This window comes from Crinia signifera, chromosome 6 (assembly GCF_055691185.1).
Source record: "Crinia signifera chromosome 6, ASM5569118v1, whole genome shotgun sequence".
Classification (NCBI taxonomy): Eukaryota; Metazoa; Chordata; class Amphibia; order Anura; family Myobatrachidae; genus Crinia; species Crinia signifera.
Window position 1 is genome coordinate 217689049 of NC_139222.1, and position 26054 is coordinate 217715102.

At 45.8% G+C, this 26054-nt stretch overlaps 17 non-coding genes across 17 annotated transcripts; all 17 read left to right on the top strand.

Annotated features, from left to right (window-relative positions):
- Nucleotides 1–192: 192 nt before the first annotated feature.
- Nucleotides 193–383, top strand: LOC146012143 (U2 spliceosomal RNA). Its single transcript, XR_014445316.1, has one exon. It is a non-coding gene; the product is annotated as a U2 spliceosomal RNA (small nuclear RNA).
- Nucleotides 384–1757: 1374 nt separating this feature from the next.
- Nucleotides 1758–1948, top strand: LOC146012144 (U2 spliceosomal RNA). Its single transcript, XR_014445317.1, has one exon. It is a non-coding gene; the product is annotated as a U2 spliceosomal RNA (small nuclear RNA).
- A 1374-nt stretch (nucleotides 1949–3322) lies between these two features.
- Nucleotides 3323–3513, top strand: LOC146012146 (U2 spliceosomal RNA). Its single transcript, XR_014445319.1, has one exon. It is a non-coding gene; the product is annotated as a U2 spliceosomal RNA (small nuclear RNA).
- Nucleotides 3514–4887: 1374 nt separating this feature from the next.
- LOC146012147 (U2 spliceosomal RNA) lies at nucleotides 4888–5078 on the top strand. Its single transcript, XR_014445320.1, has one exon. It is a non-coding gene; the product is annotated as a U2 spliceosomal RNA (small nuclear RNA).
- A 1374-nt stretch (nucleotides 5079–6452) lies between these two features.
- LOC146012148 (U2 spliceosomal RNA) lies at nucleotides 6453–6643 on the top strand. Its single transcript, XR_014445321.1, has one exon. It is a non-coding gene; the product is annotated as a U2 spliceosomal RNA (small nuclear RNA).
- Nucleotides 6644–8017: 1374 nt separating this feature from the next.
- On the top strand, nucleotides 8018–8208 carry LOC146012149 (U2 spliceosomal RNA). Its single transcript, XR_014445322.1, has one exon. It is a non-coding gene; the product is annotated as a U2 spliceosomal RNA (small nuclear RNA).
- A 1374-nt stretch (nucleotides 8209–9582) lies between these two features.
- Nucleotides 9583–9773, top strand: LOC146012150 (U2 spliceosomal RNA). The gene has a single exon (XR_014445323.1). It is a non-coding gene; the product is annotated as a U2 spliceosomal RNA (small nuclear RNA).
- Nucleotides 9774–11158: 1385 nt separating this feature from the next.
- Nucleotides 11159–11349, top strand: LOC146012151 (U2 spliceosomal RNA). Its single transcript, XR_014445324.1, has one exon. It is a non-coding gene; the product is annotated as a U2 spliceosomal RNA (small nuclear RNA).
- A 1374-nt stretch (nucleotides 11350–12723) lies between these two features.
- Nucleotides 12724–12914, top strand: LOC146012152 (U2 spliceosomal RNA). Its single transcript, XR_014445325.1, has one exon. It is a non-coding gene; the product is annotated as a U2 spliceosomal RNA (small nuclear RNA).
- Nucleotides 12915–14288: 1374 nt separating this feature from the next.
- LOC146012153 (U2 spliceosomal RNA) lies at nucleotides 14289–14479 on the top strand. The gene has a single exon (XR_014445326.1). It is a non-coding gene; the product is annotated as a U2 spliceosomal RNA (small nuclear RNA).
- Nucleotides 14480–15864: 1385 nt separating this feature from the next.
- LOC146012154 (U2 spliceosomal RNA) lies at nucleotides 15865–16055 on the top strand. Its single transcript, XR_014445327.1, has one exon. It is a non-coding gene; the product is annotated as a U2 spliceosomal RNA (small nuclear RNA).
- Nucleotides 16056–17430: 1375 nt separating this feature from the next.
- Nucleotides 17431–17621, top strand: LOC146012585 (U2 spliceosomal RNA). The gene has a single exon (XR_014445743.1). It is a non-coding gene; the product is annotated as a U2 spliceosomal RNA (small nuclear RNA).
- A 1374-nt stretch (nucleotides 17622–18995) lies between these two features.
- Nucleotides 18996–19186, top strand: LOC146012155 (U2 spliceosomal RNA). The gene has a single exon (XR_014445328.1). It is a non-coding gene; the product is annotated as a U2 spliceosomal RNA (small nuclear RNA).
- Nucleotides 19187–20560: 1374 nt separating this feature from the next.
- On the top strand, nucleotides 20561–20751 carry LOC146012157 (U2 spliceosomal RNA). Its single transcript, XR_014445330.1, has one exon. It is a non-coding gene; the product is annotated as a U2 spliceosomal RNA (small nuclear RNA).
- A 1374-nt stretch (nucleotides 20752–22125) lies between these two features.
- LOC146012158 (U2 spliceosomal RNA) lies at nucleotides 22126–22316 on the top strand. The gene has a single exon (XR_014445331.1). It is a non-coding gene; the product is annotated as a U2 spliceosomal RNA (small nuclear RNA).
- A 1374-nt stretch (nucleotides 22317–23690) lies between these two features.
- LOC146012159 (U2 spliceosomal RNA) lies at nucleotides 23691–23881 on the top strand. The gene has a single exon (XR_014445332.1). It is a non-coding gene; the product is annotated as a U2 spliceosomal RNA (small nuclear RNA).
- A 1374-nt stretch (nucleotides 23882–25255) lies between these two features.
- LOC146012160 (U2 spliceosomal RNA) lies at nucleotides 25256–25446 on the top strand. The gene has a single exon (XR_014445333.1). It is a non-coding gene; the product is annotated as a U2 spliceosomal RNA (small nuclear RNA).
- Nucleotides 25447–26054: the final 608 nt, after the last annotated feature.

Sequence of the window (26054 nt, forward strand, 5' to 3'; positions counted from 1 at the left end):
TACTCGTCCTCCGGTCCCTGTCCAGCACTTCAAGTCCTATTCACACCTGCCGTACAGCCAGGTATCTTTCAGACTGCAACGACATAGAAGTGATGTGTGTGTGTTAGATGTGTCCGTGGTGCTGATCTCTTCTGCACCAGTGTTGGTGGCCGAATTCCGGTTCGCGCGCTTTGCTGGGACCCCATTCGGGTTATCGCTTCTCGGCCTTTTGGCTAAGATCAAGTGTAGTATCTGTTCTTATCAGTTTAATATCTGATACGCCCCCTATCTGGGGGCCATATATTAAATGGATTTTTAGAACAGGGAGATGGAAGAAGAGCTTGCTCTGTCCACTCCACGCATTGACCTGGTATTGCAGTACTTCCAGGACCGGTGCACCTTCCTAATCTGTTATCCAAAAAAAGACTATTTCCATTCCTGGCACTTAATTTGGAGTATCAATTGTTTGTGCACCTTTGTACTAACTTTGTATTTAGAAATGCATGCATTTGCTGCTTCAAGGTTTAACCCTTGTGCATAAATACTTTGAAATCCTGCCTCCAGTGTATCATTTTGTGACTATTTCTTGACTCCTTGAATTGTACTTTCTGGAATCGAGGCAGTTAAATATTTTTACGTGACACTACACTTGATATCAGCATATGCGGCCTAGCCAAAAGACCGGAAGCCTGCCTAAATTAAATGACTTATCAATCGCTGCGACCTCCCAAAAAATAGGCAAACACTATGTGACTTACCTACGATCTTTCCACGGAAACATCAACTGGATCACAGCAATGGCATTTTTGGACCCCCCTCCCTCTCCATTTGAAATGGCTTGGGTTTTTTTTTGCTTTTTCTTTCTTGATCTCTTATATTTTTTTTCTTTTCTTTTTGCGCTCTCTTTTCTCTCTCTTTTGTTTTGGGAAATTTTTTTCCTCTTTCCTCTCTTTTGTTTTGGGAATTTTTTTTCCTCTTCCATTTTTTTTTGCCGAGCCCAACAATTGATGATCATTGAGAGGGGGATTTAGAAAAAGTATCACTTACCTTCTTCGGACCATCATTTGGGTGGTAACTGCCAATAAAAGAAAACATTGGCCCACCCAGCTCACCTACACATGACTGTCCTGTCTGCCTGTCTGTTCCAAGTGACTGTCTGGCTGTCAGGTTCCGCCGGATTTCGAGTGAGCAGCTTGTGATGTCATAGAGGGCAGATTGTGATGTCACACAAAGGGTCCTGCCACATGAATGCCTGTCCATCTGACTGTCTACTACTGCTGCTGAATGGGCTCAAAACAGGAAAGCCGTCATTGCACCTGATTGTGCAAGATTCCTCCTTCTCCTCTGCAGCAGCTAGCTGATTGATTTACTCAGCAGCAGTTCGTCAGGGACACAGGCATGCAGCAGCAAAGAGCGAGGAGACAGCTGGCTGCTGCTGCTTGCCTGTTGGTCGTCTGCCTAGTGGGTGTGTGTCTGTTGACGCGACGTCAACAGACGGGGCGGAGCACATGCAAATTTGGCCTCCTACCCAGCTGAGGCACCCTGCCCGCCCGCCGACGACCTAATCACAAAATCAGTTGGATGGCTACTCGTCCTCCGGTCCCTGTCCAGCACTTCAAGTCCTATTCACACCTGCCGTACAGCCAGGTATCTTTCAGACTGCAACGACATAGAAGTGATGTGTGTGTGTTAGATGTGTCCGTGGTGCTGATCTCTTCTGCACCAGTGTTGGTGGCCGAATTCCGGTTCGCGCGCTTTGCTGGGACCCCATTCGGGTTATCGCTTCTCGGCCTTTTGGCTAAGATCAAGTGTAGTATCTGTTCTTATCAGTTTAATATCTGATACGCCCCCTATCTGGGGGCCATATATTAAATGGATTTTTAGAACAGGGAGATGGAAGAAGAGCTTGCTCTGTCCACTCCACGCATTGACCTGGTATTGCAGTACTTCCAGGACCGGTGCACCTTCCTAATCTGTTATCCAAAAAAAGACTATTTCCATTCCTGGCACTTAATTTGGAGTATCAATTGTTTGTGCACCTTTGTACTAACTTTGTATTTAGAAATGCATGCATTTGCTGCTTCAAGGTTTAACCCTTGTGCATAAATACTTTGAAATCCTGCCTCCAGTGTATCATTTTGTGACTATTTCTTGACTCCTTGAATTGTACTTTCTGGAATCGAGGCAGTTAAATATTTTTACGTGACACTACACTTGATATCAGCATATGCGGCCTAGCCAAAAGACCGGAAGCCTGCCTAAATTAAATGACTTATCAATCGCTGAGACCTCCCAAAAAATAGGCAAACACTATGTGACTTACCTACGATCTTTCCACGGAAACATCAACTGGATCACAGCAATGGCATTTTTGGACCCCCCTCCCTCTCCATTTGAAATGGCTTGGTTTTTTTTTTGCTTTTTCTTTCTTGATCTCTTATATTTTTTTTCTTTTCTTTTTGCGCTCTCTTTTCTCTCTCTTTTGTTTTGGGAATTTTTTTTCCTCTTTCCTCTCTTTTGTTTTGGGAATTTTTTTTCCTCTTCCATTTTTTTTTGCCGAGCCCAACAATTGATGATCATTGAGAGGGGGATTTAGAAAAAGTATCACTTACCTTCTTCGGACCATCATTTGGGTGGTAACTGCCAATAAAAGAAAACATTGGCCCACCCAGCTCACCTACACATGACTGTCCTGTCTGCCTGTCTGTTCCAAGTGACTGTCTGGCTGTCAGGTTCCGCCGGATTCCGAGTGAGCAGCTTGTGATGTCATAGAGGGCAGATTGTGATGTCACACAAAGGGTCCTGCCACATGAATGCCTGTCCATCTGACTGTCTACTACTGCTGCTGAATGGGCTCAAAACAGGAAAGCCGTCATTGCACCTGATTGTGCAAGATTCCTCCTTCTCCTCTGCAGCAGCTAGCTGATTGATTTACTCAGCAGCAGTTCGTCAGGGACACAGGCATGCAGCAGCAAAGAGCGAGGAGACAGCTGGCTGCTGCTGCTTGCCTGTTGGTCGTCTGCCTAGTGGGTGTGTGTCTGTTGACGCGACGTCAACAGACGGGGCGGAGCACATGCAAATTTGGCCTCCTACCCAGCTGAGGCACCCTGCCCGCCCGCCGACGACCTAATCACAAAATCAGTTGGATGGCTACTCGTCCTCCGGTCCCTGTCCAGCACTTCAAGTCCTATTCACACCTGCCGTACAGCCAGGTATCTTTCAGACTGCAACGACATAGAAGTGATGTGTGTGTGTTAGATGTGTCCGTGGTGCTGATCTCTTCTGCACCAGTGTTGGTGGCCGAATTCCGGTTCGCGCGCTTTGCTGGGACCCCATTCGGGTTATCGCTTCTCGGCCTTTTGGCTAAGATCAAGTGTAGTATCTGTTCTTATCAGTTTAATATCTGATACGCCCCCTATCTGGGGGCCATATATTAAATGGATTTTTAGAACAGGGAGATGGAAGAAGAGCTTGCTCTGTCCACTCCACGCATTGACCTGGTATTGCAGTACTTCCAGGACCGGTGCACCTTCCTAATCTGTTATCCAAAAAAAGACTATTTCCATTCCTGGCACTTAATTTGGAGTATCAATTGTTTGTGCACCTTTGTACTAACTTTGTATTTAGAAATGCATGCATTTGCTGCTTCAAGGTTTAACCCTTGTGCATAAATACTTTGAAATCCTGCCTCCAGTGTATCATTTTGTGACTATTTCTTGACTCCTTGAATTGTACTTTCTGGAATCGAGGCAGTTAAATATTTTTACGTGACACTACACTTGATATCAGCATATGCGGCCTAGCCAAAAGACCGGAAGCCTGCCTAAATTAAATGACTTATCAATCGCTGCGACCTCCCAAAAAATAGGCAAACACTATGTGACTTACCTACGATCTTTCCACGGAAACATCAACTGGATCACAGCAATGGCATTTTTGGACCCCCCTCCCTCTCCATTTGAAATGGCTTGGTTTTTTTTTTGCTTTTTCTTTCTTGATCTCTTATATTTTTTTTCTTTTCTTTTTGCGCTCTCTTTTCTCTCTCTTTTGTTTTGGGAAATTTTTTTCCTCTTTCCTCTCTTTTGTTTTGGGAATTTTTTTTCCTCTTCCATTTTTTTTTGCCGAGCCCAACAATTGATGATCATTGAGAGGGGGATTTAGAAAAAGTATCACTTACCTTCTTCGGACCATCATTTGGGTGGTAACTGCCAATAAAAGAAAACATTGGCCCACCCAGCTCACCTACACATGACTGTCCTGTCTGCCTGTCTGTTCCAAGTGACTGTCTGGCTGTCAGGTTCCGCCGGATTCCGAGTGAGCAGCTTGTGATGTCATAGAGGGCAGATTGTGATGTCACACAAAGGGTCCTGCCACATGAATGCCTGTCCATCTGACTGTCTACTACTGCTGCTGAATGGGCTCAAAACAGGAAAGCCGTCATTGCACCTGATTGTGCAAGATTCCTCCTTCTCCTCTGCAGCAGCTAGCTGATTGATTTACTCAGCAGCAGTTCGTCAGGGACACAGGCATGCAGCAGCAAAGAGCGAGGAGACAGCTGGCTGCTGCTGCTTGCCTGTTGGTCGTCTGCCTAGTGGGTGTGTGTCTGTTGACGCGACGTCAACAGACGGGGCGGAGCACATGCAAATTTGGCCTCCTACCCAGCTGAGGCACCCTGCCCGCCCGCCGACGACCTAATCACAAAATCAGTTGGATGGCTACTCGTCCTCCGGTCCCTGTCCAGCACTTCAAGTCCTATTCACACCTGCCGTACAGCCAGGTATCTTTCAGACTGCAACGACATAGAAGTGATGTGTGTGTGTTAGATGTGTCCGTGGTGCTGATCTCTTCTGCACCAGTGTTGGTGGCCGAATTCCGGTTCGCGCGCTTTGCTGGGACCCCATTCGGGTTATCGCTTCTCGGCCTTTTGGCTAAGATCAAGTGTAGTATCTGTTCTTATCAGTTTAATATCTGATACGCCCCCTATCTGGGGGCCATATATTAAATGGATTTTTAGAACAGGGAGATGGAAGAAGAGCTTGCTCTGTCCACTCCACGCATTGACCTGGTATTGCAGTACTTCCAGGACCGGTGCACCTTCCTAATCTGTTATCCAAAAAAAGACTATTTCCATTCCTGGCACTTAATTTGGAGTATCAATTGTTTGTGCACCTTTGTACTAACTTTGTATTTAGAAATGCATGCATTTGCTGCTTCAAGGTTTAACCCTTGTGCATAAATACTTTGAAATCCTGCCTCCAGTGTATCATTTTGTGACTATTTCTTGACTCCTTGAATTGTACTTTCTGGAATCGAGGCAGTTAAATATTTTTACGTGACACTACACTTGATATCAGCATATGCGGCCTAGCCAAAAGACCGGAAGCCTGCCTAAATTAAATGACTTATCAATCGCTGCGACCTCCCAAAAAATAGGCAAACACTATGTGACTTACCTACGATCTTTCCACGGAAACATCAACTGGATCACAGCAATGGCATTTTTGGACCCCCCTCCCTCTCCATTTGAAATGGCTTGGTTTTTTTTTTGCTTTTTCTTTCTTGATCTCTTATATTTTTTTTCTTTTCTTTTTGCGCTCTCTTTTCTCTCTCTTTTGTTTTGGGAAATTTTTTTCCTCTTTCCTCTCTTTTGTTTTGGGAATTTTTTTTCCTCTTCCATTTTTTTTTGCCGAGCCCAACAATTGATGATCATTGAGAGGGGGATTTAGAAAAAGTATCACTTACCTTCTTCGGACCATCATTTGGGTGGTAACTGCCAATAAAAGAAAACATTGGCCCACCCAGCTCACCTACACATGACTGTCCTGTCTGCCTGTCTGTTCCAAGTGACTGTCTGGCTGTCAGGTTCCGCCGGATTCCGAGTGAGCAGCTTGTGATGTCATAGAGGGCAGATTGTGATGTCACACAAAGGGTCCTGCCACATGAATGCCTGTCCATCTGACTGTCTACTACTGCTGCTGAATGGGCTCAAAACAGGAAAGCCGTCATTGCACCTGATTGTGCAAGATTCCTCCTTCTCCTCTGCAGCAGCTAGCTGATTGATTTACTCAGCAGCAGTTCGTCAGGGACACAGGCATGCAGCAGCAAAGAGCGAGGAGACAGCTGGCTGCTGCTGCTTGCCTGTTGGTCGTCTGCCTAGTGGGTGTGTGTCTGTTGACGTGACGTCAACAGACGGGGCGGAGCACATGCAAATTTGGCCTCCTACCCAGCTGAGGCACCCTGCCCGCCCGCCGACGACCTAATCACAAAATCAGTTGGATGGCTACTCGTCCTCCGGTCCCTGTCCAGCACTTCAAGTCCTATTCACACCTGCCGTACAGCCAGGTATCTTTCAGACTGCAACGACATAGAAGTGATGTGTGTGTGTTAGATGTGTCCGTGGTGCTGATCTCTTCTGCACCAGTGTTGGTGGCCGAATTCCGGTTCGCGCGCTTTGCTGGGACCCCATTCGGGTTATCGCTTCTCGGCCTTTTGGCTAAGATCAAGTGTAGTATCTGTTCTTATCAGTTTAATATCTGATACGCCCCCTATCTGGGGGCCATATATTAAATGGATTTTTAGAACAGGGAGATGGAAGAAGAGCTTGCTCTGTCCACTCCACGCATTGACCTGGTATTGCAGTACTTCCAGGACCGGTGCACCTTCCTAATCTGTTATCCAAAAAAAGACTATTTCCATTCCTGGCACTTAATTTGGAGTATCAATTGTTTGTGCACCTTTGTACTAACTTTGTATTTAGAAATGCATGCATTTGCTGCTTCAAGGTTTAACCCTTGTGCATAAATACTTTGAAATCCTGCCTCCAGTGTATCATTTTGTGACTATTTCTTGACTCCTTGAATTGTACTTTCTGGAATCGAGGCAGTTAAATATTTTTACGTGACACTACACTTGATATCAGCATATGCGGCCTAGCCAAAAGACCGGAAGCCTGCCTAAATTAAATGACTTATCAATCGCTGCGACCTCCCAAAAAATAGGCAAACACTATGTGACTTACCTACGATCTTTCCACGGAAACATCAACTGGATCACAGCAATGGCATTTTTGGACCCCCCTCCCTCTCCATTTGAAATGGCTTGGTTTTTTTTTTGCTTTTTCTTTCTTGATCTCTTATATTTTTTTTCTTTTCTTTTTGCGCTCTCTTTTCTCTCTCTTTTGTTTTGGGAAATTTTTTTCCTCTTTCCTCTCTTTTGTTTTGGGAATTTTTTTTCCTCTTCCATTTTTTTTTGCCGAGCCCAACAATTGATGATCATTGAGAGGGGGATTTAGAAAAAGTATCACTTACCTTCTTCGGACCATCATTTGGGTGGTAACTGCCAATAAAAGAAAACATTGGCCCACCCAGCTCACCTACACATGACTGTCCTGTCTGCCTGTCTGTTCCAAGTGACTGTCTGGCTGTCAGGTTCCGCCGGATTCCGAGTGAGCAGCTTGTGATGTCATAGAGGGCAGATTGTGATGTCACACAAAGGGTCCTGCCACATGAATGCCTGTCCATCTGACTGTCTACTACTGCTGCTGAATGGGCTCAAAACAGGAAAGCCGTCATTGCACCTGATTGTGCAAGATTCCTCCTTCTCCTCTGCAGCAGCTAGCTGATTGATTTACTCAGCAGCAGTTCGTCAGGGACACAGGCATGCAGCAGCAAAGAGCGAGGAGACAGCTGGCTGCTGCTGCTTGCCTGTTGGTCGTCTGCCTAGTGGGTGTGTGTCTGTTGACGCGACGTCAACAGACGGGGCGGAGCACATGCAAATTTGGCCTCCTACCCAGCTGAGGCACCCTGCCCGCCCGCCGACGACCTAATCACAAAATCAGTTGGATGGCTACTCGTCCTCCGGTCCCTGTCCAGCACTTCAAGTCCTATTCACACCTGCCGTACAGCCAGGTATCTTTCAGACTGCAACGACATAGAAGTGATGTGTGTGTGTTAGATGTGTCCGTGGTGCTGATCTCTTCTGCACCAGTGTTGGTGGCCGAATTCCGGTTCGCGCGCTTTGCTGGGACCCCATTCGGGTTATCGCTTCTCGGCCTTTTGGCTAAGATCAAGTGTAGTATCTGTTCTTATCAGTTTAATATCTGATACGCCCCCTATCTGGGGGCCATATATTAAATGGATTTTTAGAACAGGGAGATGGAAGAAGAGCTTGCTCTGTCCACTCCACGCATTGACCTGGTATTGCAGTACTTCCAGGACCGGTGCACCTTCCTAATCTGTTATCCAAAAAAAGACTATTTCCATTCCTGGCACTTAATTTGGAGTATCAATTGTTTGTGCACCTTTGTACTAACTTTGTATTTAGAAATGCATGCATTTGCTGCTTCAAGGTTTAACCCTTGTGCATAAATACTTTGAAATCCTGCCTCCAGTGTATCATTTTGTGACTATTTCTTGACTCCTTGAATTGTACTTTCTGGAATCGAGGCAGTTAAATATTTTTACGTGACACTACACTTGATATCAGCATATGCGGCCTAGCCAAAAGACCGGAAGCCTGCCTAAATTAAATGACTTATCAATCGCTGCGACCTCCCAAAAAATAGGCAAACACTATGTGACTTACCTACGATCTTTCCACGGAAACATCAACTGGATCACAGCAATGGCATTTTTGGACCCCCCTCCCTCTCCATTTGAAATGGCTTGGTTTTTTTTTTGCTTTTTCTTTCTTGATCTCTTATATTTTTTTTCTTTTCTTTTTGCGCTCTCTTTTCTCTCTCTTTTGTTTTGGGAAATTTTTTTCCTCTTTCCTCTCTTTTGTTTTGGGAATTTTTTTTCCTCTTCCATTTTTTTTTGCCGAGCCCAACAATTGATGATCATTGAGAGGGGGATTTAGAAAAAGTATCACTTACCTTCTTCGGACCATCATTTGGGTGGTAACTGCCAATAAAAGAAAACATTGGCCCACCCAGCTCACCTACACATGACTGTCCTGTCTGCCTGTCTGTTCCAAGTGACTGTCTGGCTGTCAGGTTCCGCCGGATTCCGAGTGAGCAGCTTGTGATGTCATAGAGGGCAGATTGTGATGTCACACAAAGGGTCCTGCCACATGAATGCCTGTCCATCTGACTGTCTACTACTGCTGCTGAATGGGCTCAAAACAGGAAAGCCGTCATTGCACCTGATTGTGCAAGATTCCTCCTTCTCCTCTGCAGCAGCTAGCTGATTGATTTACTCAGCAGCAGTTCGTCAGGGACACAGGCATGCAGCAGCAAAGAGCGAGGAGACAGCTGGCTGCTGCTGCTTGCCTGTTGGTCGTCTGCCTAGTGGGTGTGTGTCTGTTGACGCGACGTCAACAGACGGGGCGGAGCACATGCAAATTTGGCCTCCTACCCAGCTGAGGCACCCTGCCCGCCCGCCGACGACCTAATCACAAAATCAGTTGGATGGCTACTCGTCCTCCGGTCCCTGTCCAGCACTTCAAGTCCTATTCACACCTGCCGTACAGCCAGGTATCTTTCAGACTGCAACGACATAGAAGTGATGTGTGTGTGTTAGATGTGTCCGTGGTGCTGATCTCTTCTGCACCAGTGTTGGTGGCCGAATTCCGGTTCGCGCGCTTTGCTGGGACCCCATTCGGGTCATCGCTTCTCGGCCTTTTGGCTAAGATCAAGTGTAGTATCTGTTCTTATCAGTTTAATATCTGATACGCCCCCTATCTGGGGGCCATATATTAAATGGATTTTTAGAACAGGGAGATGGAAGAAGAGCTTGCTCTGTCCACTCCACGCATTGACCTGGTATTGCAGTACTTCCAGGACCGGTGCACCTTCCTAATCTGTTATCCAAAAAAAGACTATTTCCATTCCTGGCACTTAATTTGGAGTATCAATTGTTTGTGCACCTTTGTACTAACTTTGTATTTAGAAATGCATGCATTTGCTGCTTCAAGGTTTAACCCTTGTGCATAAATACTTTGAAATCCTGCCTCCAGTGTATCATTTTGTGACTATTTCTTGACTCCTTGAATTGTACTTTCTGGAATCGAGGCAGTTAAATATTTTTACGTGACACTACACTTGATATCAGCATATGCGGCCTAGCCAAAAGACCGGAAGCCTGCCTAAATTAAATGACTTATCAATCGCTGCGACCTCCCAAAAAATAGGCAAACACTATGTGACTTACCTACGATCTTTCCACGGAAACATCAACTGGATCACAGCAATGGCATTTTTGGACCCCCCTCCCTCTCCATTTGAAATGGCTTGGTTTTTTTTTTGCTTTTTCTTTCTTGATCTCTTATATTTTTTTTCTTTTCTTTTTGCGCTCTCTTTTCTCTCTCTTTTGTTTTGGGAAATTTTTTTCCTCTTTCCTCTCTTTTGTTTTGGGAATTTTTTTTCCTCTTCCATTTTTTTTTGCCGAGCCCAACAATTGATGATCATTGAGAGGGGGATTTAGAAAAAGTATCACTTACCTTCTTCGGACCATCATTTGGGTGGTAACTGCCAATAAAAGAAAACATTGGCCCACCCAGCTCACCTACACATGACTGTCCTGTCTGCCTGTCTGTTCCAAGTGACTGTCTGGCTGTCAGGTTCCGCCGGATTCCCGCCGGATTCCGAGTGAGCAGCTTGTGATGTCATAGAGGGCAGATTGTGATGTCACACAAAGGGTCCTGCCACATGAATGCCTGTCCATCTGACTGTCTACTACTGCTGCTGAATGGGCTCAAAACAGGAAAGCCGTCATTGCACCTGATTGTGCAAGATTCCTCCTTCTCCTCTGCAGCAGCTAGCTGATTGATTTACTCAGCAGCAGTTCGTCAGGGACACAGGCATGCAGCAGCAAAGAGCGAGGAGACAGCTGGCTGCTGCTGCTTGCCTGTTGGTCGTCTGCCTAGTGGGTGTGTGTCTGTTGACGCGACGTCAACAGACGGGGCGGAGCACATGCAAATTTGGCCTCCTACCCAGCTGAGGCACCCTGCCCGCCCGCCGACGACCTAATCACAAAATCAGTTGGATGGCTACTCGTCCTCCGGTCCCTGTCCAGCACTTCAAGTCCTATTCACACCTGCCGTACAGCCAGGTATCTTTCAGACTGCAACGACATAGAAGTGATGTGTGTGTGTTAGATGTGTCCGTGGTGCTGATCTCTTCTGCACCAGTGTTGGTGGCCGAATTCCGGTTCGCGCGCTTTGCTGGGACCCCATTCGGGTTATCGCTTCTCGGCCTTTTGGCTAAGATCAAGTGTAGTATCTGTTCTTATCAGTTTAATATCTGATACGCCCCCTATCTGGGGGCCATATATTAAATGGATTTTTAGAACAGGGAGATGGAAGAAGAGCTTGCTCTGTCCACTCCACGCATTGACCTGGTATTGCAGTACTTCCAGGACCGGTGCACCTTCCTAATCTGTTATCCAAAAAAAGACTATTTCCATTCCTGGCACTTAATTTGGAGTATCAATTGTTTGTGCACCTTTGTACTAACTTTGTATTTAGAAATGCATGCATTTGCTGCTTCAAGGTTTAACCCTTGTGCATAAATACTTTGAAATCCTGCCTCCAGTGTATCATTTTGTGACTATTTCTTGACTCCTTGAATTGTACTTTCTGGAATCGAGGCAGTTAAATATTTTTACGTGACACTACACTTGATATCAGCATATGCGGCCTAGCCAAAAGACCGGAAGCCTGCCTAAATTAAATGACTTATCAATCGCTGCGACCTCCCAAAAAATAGGCAAACACTATGTGACTTACCTACGATCTTTCCACGGAAACATCAACTGGATCACAGCAATGGCATTTTTGGACCCCCCTCCCTCTCCATTTGAAATGGCTTGGTTTTTTTTTTGCTTTTTCTTTCTTGATCTCTTATATTTTTTTTCTTTTCTTTTTGCGCTCTCTTTTCTCTCTCTTTTGTTTTGGGAAATTTTTTTCCTCTTTCCTCTCTTTTGTTTTGGGAATTTTTTTTCCTCTTCCATTTTTTTTTGCCGAGCCCAACAATTGATGATCATTGAGAGGGGGATTTAGAAAAAGTATCACTTACCTTCTTCGGACCATCATTTGGGTGGTAACTGCCAATAAAAGAAAACATTGGCCCACCCAGCTCACCTACACATGACTGTCCTGTCTGCCTGTCTGTTCCAAGTGACTGTCTGGCTGTCAGGTTCCGCCGGATTCCGAGTGAGCAGCTTGTGATGTCATAGAGGGCAGATTGTGATGTCACACAAAGGGTCCTGCCACATGAATGCCTGTCCATCTGACTGTCTACTACTGCTGCTGAATGGGCTCAAAACAGGAAAGCCGTCATTGCACCTGATTGTGCAAGATTCCTCCTTCTCCTCTGCAGCAGCTAGCTGATTGATTTACTCAGCAGCAGTTCGTCAGGGACACAGGCATGCAGCAGCAAAGAGCGAGGAGACAGCTGGCTGCTGCTGCTTGCCTGTTGGTCGTCTGCCTAGTGGGTGTGTGTCTGTTGACGCGACGTCAACAGACGGGGCGGAGCACATGCAAATTTGGCCTCCTACCCAGCTGAGGCACCCTGCCCGCCCGCCGACGACCTAATCACAAAATCAGTTGGATGGCTACTCGTCCTCCGGTCCCTGTCCAGCACTTCAAGTCCTATTCACACCTGCCGTACAGCCAGGTATCTTTCAGACTGCAACGACATAGAAGTGATGTGTGTGTGTTAGATGTGTCCGTGGTGCTGATCTCTTCTGCACCAGTGTTGGTGGCCGAATTCCGGTTCGCGCGCTTTGCTGGGACCCCATTCGGGTCATCGCTTCTCGGCCTTTTGGCTAAGATCAAGTGTAGTATCTGTTCTTATCAGTTTAATATCTGATACGCCCCCTATCTGGGGGCCATATATTAAATGGATTTTTAGAACAGGGAGATGGAAGAAGAGCTTGCTCTGTCCACTCCACGCATTGACCTGGTATTGCAGTACTTCCAGGACCGGTGCACCTTCCTAATCTGTTATCCAAAAAAAGACTATTTCCATTCCTGGCACTTAATTTGGAGTATCAATTGTTTGTGCACCTTTGTACTAACTTTGTATTTAGAAATGCATGCATTTGCTGCTTCAAGGTTTAACCCTTGTGCATAAATACTTTGAAATCCTGCCTCCAGTGTATCATTTTGTGACTATTTCTTGACTCCTTGAATTGTACTTTCTGGAATCGAGGCAGTTAAATATTTTTACGTGACACTACACTTGATATCAGCATATGCGGCCTAGCCAAAAGACCGGAAGCCTGCCTAAATTAAATGACTTATCAATCGCTGCGACCTCCCAAAAAATAGGCAAACACTATGTGACTTACCTACGATCTTTCCACGGAAACATCAACTGGATCACAGCAATGGCATTTTTGGACCCCCCTCCCTCTCCATTTGAAATGGCTTGGTTTTTTTTTTGCTTTTTCTTTCTTGATCTCTTATATTTTTTTTCTTTTCTTTTTGCGCTCTCTTTTCTCTCTCTTTTGTTTTGGGAAATTTTTTTCCTCTTTCCTCTCTTTTGTTTTGGGAATTTTTTTTCCTCTTCCATTTTTTTTTGCCGAGCCCAACAATTGATGATCATTGAGAGGGGGATTTAGAAAAAGTATCACTTACCTTCTTCGGACCATCATTTGGGTGGTAACTGCCAATAAAAGAAAACATTGGCCCACCCAGCTCACCTACACATGACTGTCCTGTCTGCCTGTCTGTTCCAAGTGACTGTCTGGCTGTCAGGTTCCGCCGGATTCCGAGTGAGCAGCTTGTGATGTCATAGAGGGCAGATTGTGATGTCACACAAAGGGTCCTGCCACATGAATGCCTGTCCATCTGACTGTCTACTACTGCTGCTGAATGGGCTCAAAACAGGAAAGCCGTCATTGCACCTGATTGTGCAAGATTCCTCCTTCTCCTCTGCAGCAGCTAGCTGATTGATTTACTCAGCAGCAGTTCGTCAGGGACACAGGCATGCAGCAGCAAAGAGCGAGGAGACAGCTGGCTGCTGCTGCTTGCCTGTTGGTCGTCTGCCTAGTGGGTGTGTGTCTGTTGACGCGACGTCAACAGACGGGGCGGAGCACATGCAAATTTGGCCTCCTACCCAGCTGAGGCACCCTGCCCGCCCGCCGACGACCTAATCACAAAATCAGTTGGATGGCTACTCGTCCTCCGGTCCCTGTCCAGCACTTCAAGTCCTATTCACACCTGCCGTACAGCCAGGTATCTTTCAGACTGCAACGACATAGAAGTGATGTGTGTGTGTTAGATGTGTCCGTGGTGCTGATCTCTTCTGCACCAGTGTTGGTGGCCGAATTCCGGTTCGCGCGCTTTGCTGGGACCCCATTCGGGTCATCGCTTCTCGGCCTTTTGGCTAAGATCAAGTGTAGTATCTGTTCTTATCAGTTTAATATCTGATACGCCCCCTATCTGGGGGCCATATATTAAATGGATTTTTAGAACAGGGAGATGGAAGAAGAGCTTGCTCTGTCCACTCCACGCATTGACCTGGTATTGCAGTACTTCCAGGACCGGTGCACCTTCCTAATCTGTTATCCAAAAAAAGACTATTTCCATTCCTGGCACTTAATTTGGAGTATCAATTGTTTGTGCACCTTTGTACTAACTTTGTATTTAGAAATGCATGCATTTGCTGCTTCAAGGTTTAACCCTTGTGCATAAATACTTTGAAATCCTGCCTCCAGTGTATCATTTTGTGACTATTTCTTGACTCCTTGAATTGTACTTTCTGGAATCGAGGCAGTTAAATATTTTTACGTGACACTACACTTGATATCAGCATATGCGGCCTAGCCAAAAGACCGGAAGCCTGCCTAAATTAAATGACTTATCAATCGCTGCGACCTCCCAAAAAATAGGCAAACACTATGTGACTTACCTACGATCTTTCCACGGAAACATCAACTGGATCACAGCAATGGCATTTTTGGACCCCCCTCCCTCTCCATTTGAAATGGCTTGGTTTTTTTTTTGCTTTTTCTTTCTTGATCTCTTATATTTTTTTTCTTTTCTTTTTGCGCTCTCTTTTCTCTCTCTTTTGTTTTGGGAAATTTTTTTCCTCTTTCCTCTCTTTTGTTTTGGAAATTTTTTTTCCTCTTCCATTTTTTTTTGCCGAGCCCAACAATTGATGATCATTGAGAGGGGGATTTAGAAAAAGTATCACTTACCTTCTTCGGACCATCATTTGGGTGGTAACTGCCAATAAAAGAAAACATTGGCCCACCCAGCTCACCTACACATGACTGTCCTGTCTGCCTGTCTGTTCCAAGTGACTGTCTGGCTGTCAGGTTCCGCCGGATTCCCGCCGGATTCCGAGTGAGCAGCTTGTGATGTCATAGAGGGCAGATTGTGATGTCACACAAAGGGTCCTGCCACATGAATGCCTGTCCATCTGACTGTCTACTACTGCTGCTGAATGGGCTCAAAACAGGAAAGCCGTCATTGCACCTGATTGTGCAAGATTCCTCCTTCTCCTCTGCAGCAGCTAGCTGATTGATTTACTCAGCAGCAGTTCGTCAGGGATACAGGCATGCAGCAGCAAAGAGCGAGGAGACAGCTGGCTGCTGCTGCTTGCCTGTTGGTCGTCTGCCTAGTGGGTGTGTGTCTGTTGACTTGACGTCAACAGACGGGGCGGAGCACATGCAAATTTGGCCTCCTACCCAGCTGAGGCACCCTGCCCGCCCGCCGACGACCTAATCACAAAATCAGTTGGATGGCTACTCGTCCTCCGGTCCCTGTCCAGCACTTCAAGTCCTATTCACACCTGCCGTACAGCCAGGTATCTTTCAGACTGCAACGACATAGAAGTGATGTGTGTGTGTTAGATGTGTCCGTGGTGCTGATCTCTTCTGCACCAGTGTTGGTGGCCGAATTCCGGTTCGCGCGCTTTGCTGGGACCCCATTCGGGTTATCGCTTCTCGGCCTTTTGGCTAAGATCAAGTGTAGTATCTGTTCTTATCAGTTTAATATCTGATACGCCCCCTATCTGGGGGCCATATATTAAATGGATTTTTAGAACAGGGAGATGGAAGAAGAGCTTGCTCTGTCCACTCCACGCATTGACCTGGTATTGCAGTACTTCCAGGACCGGTGCACCTTCCTAATCTGTTATCCAAAAAAAGACTATTTCCATTCCTGGCACTTAATTTGGAGTATCAATTGTTTGTGCACCTTTGTACTAACTTTGTATTTAGAAATGCATGCATTTGCTGCTTCAAGGTTTAACCCTTGTGCATAAATACTTTGAAATCCTGCCTCCAGTGTATCATTTTGTGACTATTTCTTGACTCCTTGAATTGTACTTTCTGGAATCGAGGCAGTTAAATATTTTTACGTGACACTACACTTGATATCAGCATATGCGGCCTAGCCAAAAGACCGGAAGCCTGCCTAAATTAAATGACTTATCAATCGCTGCGACCTCCCAAAAAATAGGCAAACACTATGTGACTTACCTACGATCTTTCCACGGAAACATCAACTGGATCACAGCAATGGCATTTTTGGACCCCCCTCCCTCTCCATTTGAAATGGCTTGGTTTTTTTTTTTGCTTTTTCTTTCTTGATCTCTTATATTTTTTTTCTTTTCTTTTTGCGCTCTCTTTTCTCTCTCTTTTGTTTTGGGAATTTTTTTTCCTCTTTCCTCTCTTTTGTTTTGGGAATTTTTTTTCCTCTTCCATTTTTTTTTGCCGAGCCCAACAATTGATGATCATTGAGAGGGGGATTTAGAAAAAGTATCACTTACCTTCTTCGGACCATCATTTGGGTGGTAACTGCCAATAAAAGAAAACATTGGCCCACCCAGCTCACCTACACATGACTGTCCTGTCTGCCTGTCTGTTCCAAGTGACTGTCTGGCTGTCAGGTTCCGCCGGATTCCGAGTGAGCAGCTTGTGATGTCATAGAGGGCAGATTGTGATGTCACACAAAGGGTCCTGCCACATGAATGCCTGTCCATCTGACTGTCTACTACTGCTGCTGAATGGGCTCAAAACAGGAAAGCCGTCATTGCACCTGATTGTGCAAGATTCCTCCTTCTCCTCTGCAGCAGCTAGCTGATTGATTTACTCAGCAGCAGTTCGTCAGGGACACAGGCATGCAGCAGCAAAGAGCGAGGAGACAGCTGGCTGCTGCTGCTTGCCTGTTGGTCGTCTGCCTAGTGGGTGTGTGTCTGTTGACGCGACGTCAACAGACGGGGCGGAGCACATGCAAATTTGGCCTCCTACCCAGCTGAGGCACCCTGCCCGCCCGCCGACGACCTAATCACAAAATCAGTTGGATGGCTACTCGTCCTCCGGTCCCTGTCCAGCACTTCAAGTCCTATTCACACCTGCCGTACAGCCAGGTATCTTTCAGACTGCAACGACATAGAAGTGATGTGTGTGTGTTAGATGTGTCCGTGGTGCTGATCTCTTCTGCACCAGTGTTGGTGGCCGAATTCCGGTTCGCGCGCTTTGCTGGGACCCCATTCGGGTTATCGCTTCTCGGCCTTTTGGCTAAGATCAAGTGTAGTATCTGTTCTTATCAGTTTAATATCTGATACGCCCCCTATCTGGGGGCCATATATTAAATGGATTTTTAGAACAGGGAGATGGAAGAAGAGCTTGCTCTGTCCACTCCACGCATTGACCTGGTATTGCAGTACTTCCAGGACCGTTGCACCTTCCTAATCTGTTATCCAAAAAAAGACTATTTCCATTCCTGGCACTTAATTTGGAGTATCAATTGTTTGTGCACCTTTGTACTAACTTTGTATTTAGAAATGCATGCATTTGCTGCTTCAAGGTTTAACCCTTGTGCATAAATACTTTGAAATCCTGCCTCCAGTGTATCATTTTGTGACTATTTCTTGACTCCTTGAATTGTACTTTCTGGAATCGAGGCAGTTAAATATTTTTACGTGACACTACACTTGATATCAGCATATGCGGCCTAGCCAAAAGACCGGAAGCCTGCCTAAATTAAATGACTTATCAATCGCTGCGACCTCCCAAAAAATAGGCAAACACTATGTGACTTACCTACGATCTTTCCACGGAAACATCAACTGGATCACAGCAATGGCATTTTTGGACCCCCCTCCCTCTCCATTTGAAATGGCTTGGTTTTTTTTTTGCTTTTTCTTTCTTGATCTCTTATATTTTTTTTCTTTTCTTTTTGCGCTCTCTTTTCTCTCTCTTTTGTTTTGGGAAATTTTTTTCCTCTTTCCTCTCTTTTGTTTTGGGAATTTTTTTTCCTCTTCCATTTTTTTTTGCCGAGCCCAACAATTGATGATCATTGAGAGGGGGATTTAGAAAAAGTATCACTTACCTTCTTCGGACCATCATTTGGGTGGTAACTGCCAATAAAAGAAAACATTGGCCCACCCAGCTCACCTACACATGACTGTCCTGTCTGCCTGTCTGTTCCAAGTGACTGTCTGGCTGTCAGGTTCCGCCGGATTCCGAGTGAGCAGCTTGTGATGTCATAGAGGGCAGATTGTGATGTCACACAAAGGGTCCTGCCACATGAATGCCTGTCCATCTGACTGTCTACTACTGCTGCTGAATGGGCTCAAAACAGGAAAGCCGTCATTGCACCTGATTGTGCAAGATTCCTCCTTCTCCTCTGCAGCAGCTAGCTGATTGATTTACTCAGCAGCAGTTCGTCAGGGACACAGGCATGCAGCAGCAAAGAGCGAGGAGACAGCTGGCTGCTGCTGCTTGCCTGTTGGTCGTCTGCCTAGTGGGTGTGTGTCTGTTGACGCGACGTCAACAGACGGGGCGGAGCACATGCAAATTTGGCCTCCTACCCAGCTGAGGCACCCTGCCCGCCCGCCGACGACCTAATCACAAAATCAGTTGGATGGCTACTCGTCCTCCGGTCCCTGTCCAGCACTTCAAGTCCTATTCACACCTGCCGTACAGCCAGGTATCTTTCAGACTGCAACGACATAGAAGTGATGTGTGTGTGTTAGATGTGTCCGTGGTGCTGATCTCTTCTGCACCAGTGTTGGTGGCCGAATTCCGGTTCGCGCGCTTTGCTGGGACCCCATTCGGGTTATCGCTTCTCGGCCTTTTGGCTAAGATCAAGTGTAGTATCTGTTCTTATCAGTTTAATATCTGATACGCCCCCTATCTGGGGGCCATATATTAAATGGATTTTTAGAACAGGGAGATGGAAGAAGAGCTTGCTCTGTCCACTCCACGCATTGACCTGGTATTGCAGTACTTCCAGGACCGGTGCACCTTCCTAATCTGTTATCCAAAAAAAGACTATTTCCATTCCTGGCACTTAATTTGGAGTATCAATTGTTTGTGCACCTTTGTACTAACTTTGTATTTAGAAATGCATGCATTTGCTGCTTCAAGGTTTAACCCTTGTGCATAAATACTTTGAAATCCTGCCTCCAGTGTATCATTTTGTGACTATTTCTTGACTCCTTGAATTGTACTTTCTGGAATCGAGGCAGTTAAATATTTTTACGTGACACTACACTTGATATCAGCATATGCGGCCTAGCCAAAAGACCGGAAGCCTGCCTAAATTAAATGACTTATCAATCGCTGCGACCTCCCAAAAAATAGGCAAACACTATGTGACTTACCTACGATCTTTCCACGGAAACATCAACTGGATCACAGCAATGGCATTTTTGGACCCCCCTCCCTCTCCATTTGAAATGGCTTGGTTTTTTTTTTGCTTTTTCTTTCTTGATCTCTTATATTTTTTTTCTTTTCTTTTTGCGCTCTCTTTTCTCTCTCTTTTGTTTTGGGAAATTTTTTTCCTCTTTCCTCTCTTTTGTTTTGGGAATTTTTTTTCCTCTTCCATTTTTTTTTGCCGAGCCCAACAATTGATGATCATTGAGAGGGGGATTTAGAAAAAGTATCACTTACCTTCTTCGGACCATCATTTGGGTGGTAACTGCCAATAAAAGAAAACATTGGCCCACCCAGCTCACCTACACATGACTGTCCTGTCTGCCTGTCTGTTCCAAGTGACTGTCTGGCTGTCAGGTTCCGCCGGATTCCGAGTGAGCAGCTTGTGATGTCATAGAGGGCAGATTGTGATGTCACACAAAGGGTCCTGCCACATGAATGCCTGTCCATCTGACTGTCTACTACTGCTGCTGAATGGGCTCAAAACAGGAAAGCCGTCATTGCACCTGATTGTGCAAGATTCCTCCTTCTCCTCTGCAGCAGCTAGCTGATTGATTTACTCAGCAGCAGTTCGTCAGGGACACAGGCATGCAGCAGCAAAGAGCGAGGAGACAGCTGGCTGCTGCTGCTTGCCTGTTGGTCGTCTGCCTAGTGGGTGTGTGTCTGTTGACGCGACGTCAACAGACGGGGCGGAGCACATGCAAATTTGGCCTCCTACCCAGCTGAGGCACCCTGCCCGCCCGCCGACGACCTAATCACAAAATCAGTTGGATGGCTACTCGTCCTCCGGTCCCTGTCCAGCACTTCAAGTCCTATTCACACCTGCCGTACAGCCAGGTATCTTTCAGACTGCAACGACATAGAAGTGATGTGTGTGTGTTAGATGTGTCCGTGGTGCTGATCTCTTCTGCACCAGTGTTGGTGGCCGAATTCCGGTTCGCGCGCTTTGCTGGGACCCCATTCGGGTTATCGCTTCTCGGCCTTTTGGCTAAGATCAAGTGTAGTATCTGTTCTTATCAGTTTAATATCTGATACGCCCCCTATCTGGGGGCCATATATTAAATGGATTTTTAGAACAGGGAGATGGAAGAAGAGCTTGCTCTGTCCACTCCACGCATTGACCTGGTATTGCAGTACTTCCAGGACCGGTGCACCTTCCTAATCTGTTATCCAAAAAAAGACTATTTCCATTCCTGGCACTTAATTTGGAGTATCAATTGTTTGTGCACCTTTGTACTAACTTTGTATTTAGAAATGCATGCATTTGCTGCTTCAAGGTTTAACCCTTGTGCATAAATACTTTGAAATCTTGCCTCCAGTGTATCATTTTGTGACTATTTCTTGACTCCTTGAATTGTACTTTCTGGAATCGAGGCAGTTAAATATTTTTACGTGACACTACACTTGATATCAGCATATGCGGCCTAGCCAAAAGACCGGAAGCCTGCCTAAATTAAATGACTTATCAATCGCTGCGACCTCCCAAAAAATAGGCAAACACTATGTGACTTACCTACGATCTTTCCACGGAAACATCAACTGGATCACAGCAATGGCATTTTTGGACCCCCCTCCCTCTCCATTTGAAATGGCTTGGTTTTTTTTTTGCTTTTTCTTTCTTGATCTCTTATATTTTTTTTCTTTTCTTTTTGCGCTCTCTTTTCTCTCTCTTTTGTTTTGGGAAATTTTTTTCCTCTTTCCTCTCTTTTGTTTTGGGAATTTTTTTTCCTCTTCCATTTTTTTTTGCCGAGCCCAACAATTGATGATCATTGAGAAGGGGATTTAGAAAAAGTATCACTTACCTTCTTCGGACCATCATTTGGGTGGTAACTGCCAATAAAAGAAAACATTGGCCCACCCAGCTCACCTACACATGACTGTCCTGTCTGCCTGTCTGTTCCAAGTGACTGTCTGGCTGTCAGGTTCCGCCGGATTCCGAGTGAGCAGCTTGTGATGTCATAGAGGGCAGATTGTGATGTCACACAAAGGGTCCTGCCACATGAATGCCTGTCCATCTGACTGTCTACTACTGCTGCTGAATGGGCTCAAAACAGGAAAGCCGTCATTGCACCTGATTGTGCAAGATTCCTCCTTCTCCTCTGCAGCAGCTAGCTGATTGATTTACTCAGCAGCAGTTCGTCAGGGACACAGGCATGCAGCAGCAAAGAGCGAGGAGACAGCTGGCTGCTGCTGCTTGCCTGTTGGTCGTCTGCCTAGTGGGTGTGTGTCTGTTGACGCGACGTCAACAGACGGGGCGGAGCACATGCAAATTTGGCCTCCTACCCAGCTGAGGCACCCTGCCCGCCCACCGACGACCTAATCACAAAATCAGTTGGATGGCTACTCGTCCTCCGGTCCCTGTCCAGCACTTCAAGTCCTATTCACACCTGCCGTACAGCCAGGTATCTTTCAGACTGCAACGACATAGAAGTGATGTGTGTGTGTTAGATGTGTCCGTGGTGCTGATCTCTTCTGCACCAGTGTTGGTGGCCGAATTCCGGTTCGCGCGCTTTGCTGGGACCCCATTCGGGTTATCGCTTCTCGGCCTTTTGGCTAAGATCAAGTGTAGTATCTGTTCTTATCAGTTTAATATCTGATACGCCCCCTATCTGGGGGCCATATATTAAATGGATTTTTAGAACAGGGAGATGGAAGAAGAGCTTGCTCTGTCCACTCCACGCATTGACCTGGTATTGCAGTACTTCCAGGACCGGTGCACCTTCCTAATCTGTTATCCAAAAAAAGACTATTTCCATTCCTGGCACTTAATTTGGAGTATCAATTGTTTGTGCACCTTTGTACTAACTTTGTATTTAGAAATGCATGCATTTGCTGCTTCAAGGTTTAACCCTTGTGCATAAATACTTTGAAATCTTGCCTCCAGTGTATCATTTTGTGACTATTTCTTGACTCCTTGAATTGTACTTTCTGGAATCGAGGCAGTTAAATATTTTTACGTGACACTACACTTGATATCAGCATATGCGGCCTAGCCAAAAGACCGGAAGCCTGCCTAAATTAAATGACTTATCAATCGCTGCGACCTCCCAAAAAATAGGCAAACACTATGTGACTTACCTACGATCTTTCCACGGAAACATCAACTGGATCACAGCAATGGCATTTTTGGACCCCCCTCCCTCTCCATTTGAAATGGCTTGGTTTTTTTTTTGCTTTTTCTTTCTTGATCTCTTATATTTTTTTTCTTTTCTTTTTGCGCTCTCTTTTCTCTCTCTTTTGTTTTGGGAAATTTTTTTCCTCTTTCCTCTCTTTTGTTTTGGGAATTTTTTTTCCTCTTCCATTTTTTTTTGCCGAGCCCAACAATTGATGATCATTGAGAAGGGGATTTAGAAAAAGTATCACTTACCTTCTTCGGACCATCATTTGGGTGGTAACTGCCAATAAAAGAAAACATTGGCCCACCCAGCTCACCTACACATGACTGTCCTGTCTGCCTGTCTGTTCCAAGTGACTGTCTGGCTGTCAGGTTCCGCCGGATTCCGAGTGAGCAGCTTGTGATGTCATAGAGGGCAGATTGTGATGTCACACAAAGGGTCCTGCCACATGAATGCCTGTCCATCTGACTGTCTACTACTGCTGCTGAATGGGCTCAAAACAGGAAAGCCGTCATTGCACCTGATTGTGCAAGATTCCTCCTTCTCCTCTGCAGCAGCTAGCTGATTGATTTACTCAGCAGCAGTTCGTCAGGGACACAGGCATGCAGCAGCAAAGAGCGAGGAGACAGCTGGCTGCTGCTGCTTGCCTGTTGGTCGTCTGCCTAGTGGGTGTGTGTCTGTTGACGCGACGTCAACAGACGGGGCGGAGCACATGCAAATTTGGCCTCCTACCCAGCTGAGGCACCCTGCCCGCCCGCCGACGACCTAATCACAAAATCAGTTGGATGGCTACTCGTCCTCCGGTCCCTGTCCAGCACTTCAAGTCCTATTCACACCTGCCGTACAGCCAGGTATCTTTCAGACTGCAACGACATAGAAGTGATGTGTGTGTGTTAGATGTGTCCGTGGTGCTGATCTCTTCTGCACCAGTGTTGGTGGCCGAATTCCGGTTCGCGCGCTTTGCTGGGACCCCATTCGGGTTATCGCTTCTCGGCCTTTTGGCTAAGATCAAGTGTAGTATCTGTTCTTATCAGTTTAATATCTGATACGCCCCCTATCTGGGGGCCATATATTAAATGGATTTTTAGAACAGGGAGATGGAAGAAGAGCTTGCTCTGTCCACTCCACGCATTGACCTGGTATTGCAGTACTTCCAGGACCGGTGCACCTTCCTAATCTGTTATCCAAAAAAAGACTATTTCCATTCCTGGCACTTAATTTGGAGTATCAATTGTTTGTGCACCTTTGTACTAACTTTGTATTTAGAAATGCATGCATTTGCTGCTTCAAGGTTTAACCCTTGTGCATAAATACTTTGAAATCCTGCCTCCAGTGTATCATTTTGTGACTATTTCTTGACTCCTTGAATTGTACTTTCTGGAATCGAGGCAGTTAAATATTTTTACGTGACACTACACTTGATATCAGCATATGCGGCCTAGCCAAAAGACCGGAAGCCTGCCTAAATTAAATGACTTATCAATCGCTGCGACCTCCCAAAAAATAGGCAAACACTATGTGACTTACCTACGATCTTTCCACGGAAACATCAACTGGATCACAGCAATGGCATTTTTGGACCCCCCTCCCTCTCCATTTGAAATGGCTTGGTTTTTTTTTTGCTTTTTCTTTCTTGATCTCTTATATTTTTTTTCTTTTCTTTTTGCGCTCTCTTTTCTCTCTCTTTTGTTTTGGGAAATTTTTTTCCTCTTTCCTCTCTTTTGTTTTGGGAATTTTTTTTCCTCTTCCATTTTTTTTTGCCGAGCCCAACAATTGATGATCATTGAGAGGGGGATTTAGAAAAAGTATCACTTACCTTCTTCGGACCATCATTTGGGTGGTAACTGCCAATAAAAGAAAACATTGGCCCACCCAGCTCACCTACACATGACTGTCCTGTCTGCCTGTCTGTTCCAAGTGACTGTCTGGCTGTCAGGTTCCGCCGGATTCCGAGTGAGCAGCTTGTGATGTCATAGAGGGCAGATTGTGATGTCACACAAAGGGTCCTGCCACATGAATGCCTGTCCATCTGACTGTCTACTACTGCTGCTGAATGGGCTCAAAACAGGAAAGCCGTCATTGCACCTGATTGTGCAAGATTCCTCCTTCTCCTCTGCAGCAGCTAGCTGATTGATTTACTCAGCAGCAGTTCGTCAGGGACACAGGCATGCAGCAGCAAAGAGCGAGGAGACAGCTGGCTGCTGCTGCTTGCCTGTTGGTCGTCTGCCTAGTGGGTGTGTGTCTGTTGACGCGACGTCAACAGACGGGGCGGAGCACATGCAAATTTGGCCTCCTACCCAGCTGAGGCACCCTGCCCGCCCGCCGACGACCTAATCACAAAATCAGTTGGATGGCTACTCGTCCTCCGGTCCCTGTCCAGCACTTCAAGTCCTATTCACACCTGCCGTACAGCCAGGTATCTTTCAGACTGCAACGACATAGAAGTGATGTGTGTGTGTTAGATGTGTCCGTGGTGCTGATCTCTTCTGCACCAGTGTTGGTGGCCGAATTCCGGTTCGCGCGCTTTGCTGGGACCCCATTCGGGTTATCGCTTCTCGGCCTTTTGGCTAAGATCAAGTGTAGTATCTGTTCTTATCAGTTTAATATCTGATACGCCCCCTATCTGGGGGCCATATATTAAATGGATTTTTAGAACAGGGAGATGGAAGAAGAGCTTGCTCTGTCCACTCCACGCATTGACCTGGTATTGCAGTACTTCCAGGACCGGTGCACCTTCCTAATCTGTTATCCAAAAAAAGACTATTTCCATTCCTGGCACTTAATTTGGAGTATCAATTGTTTGTGCACCTTTGTACTAACTTTGTATTTAGAAATGCATGCATTTGCTGCTTCAAGGTTTAACCCTTGTGCATAAATACTTTGAAATCCTGCCTCCAGTGTATCATTTTGTGACTATTTCTTGACTCCTTGAATTGTACTTTCTGGAATCGAGGCAGTTAAATATTTTTACGTGACACTACACTTGATATCAGCATATGCGGCCTAGCCAAAAGACCGGAAGCCTGCCTAAATTAAATGACTTATCAATCGCTGCGACCTCCCAAAAAATAGGCAAACACTATGTGACTTACCTACGATCTTTCCACGGAAACATCAACTGGATCACAGCAATGGCATTTTTGGACCCCCCTCCCTCTCCATTTGAAATGGCTTGGTTTTTTTTTTGCTTTTTCTTTCTTGATCTCTTATATTTTTTTTCTTTTCTTTTTGCGCTCTCTTTTCTCTCTCTTTTGTTTTGGGAAATTTTTTTCCTCTTTCCTCTCTTTTGTTTTGGGAATTTTTTTTCCTCTTCCATTTTTTTTTGCCGAGCCCAACAATTGATGAT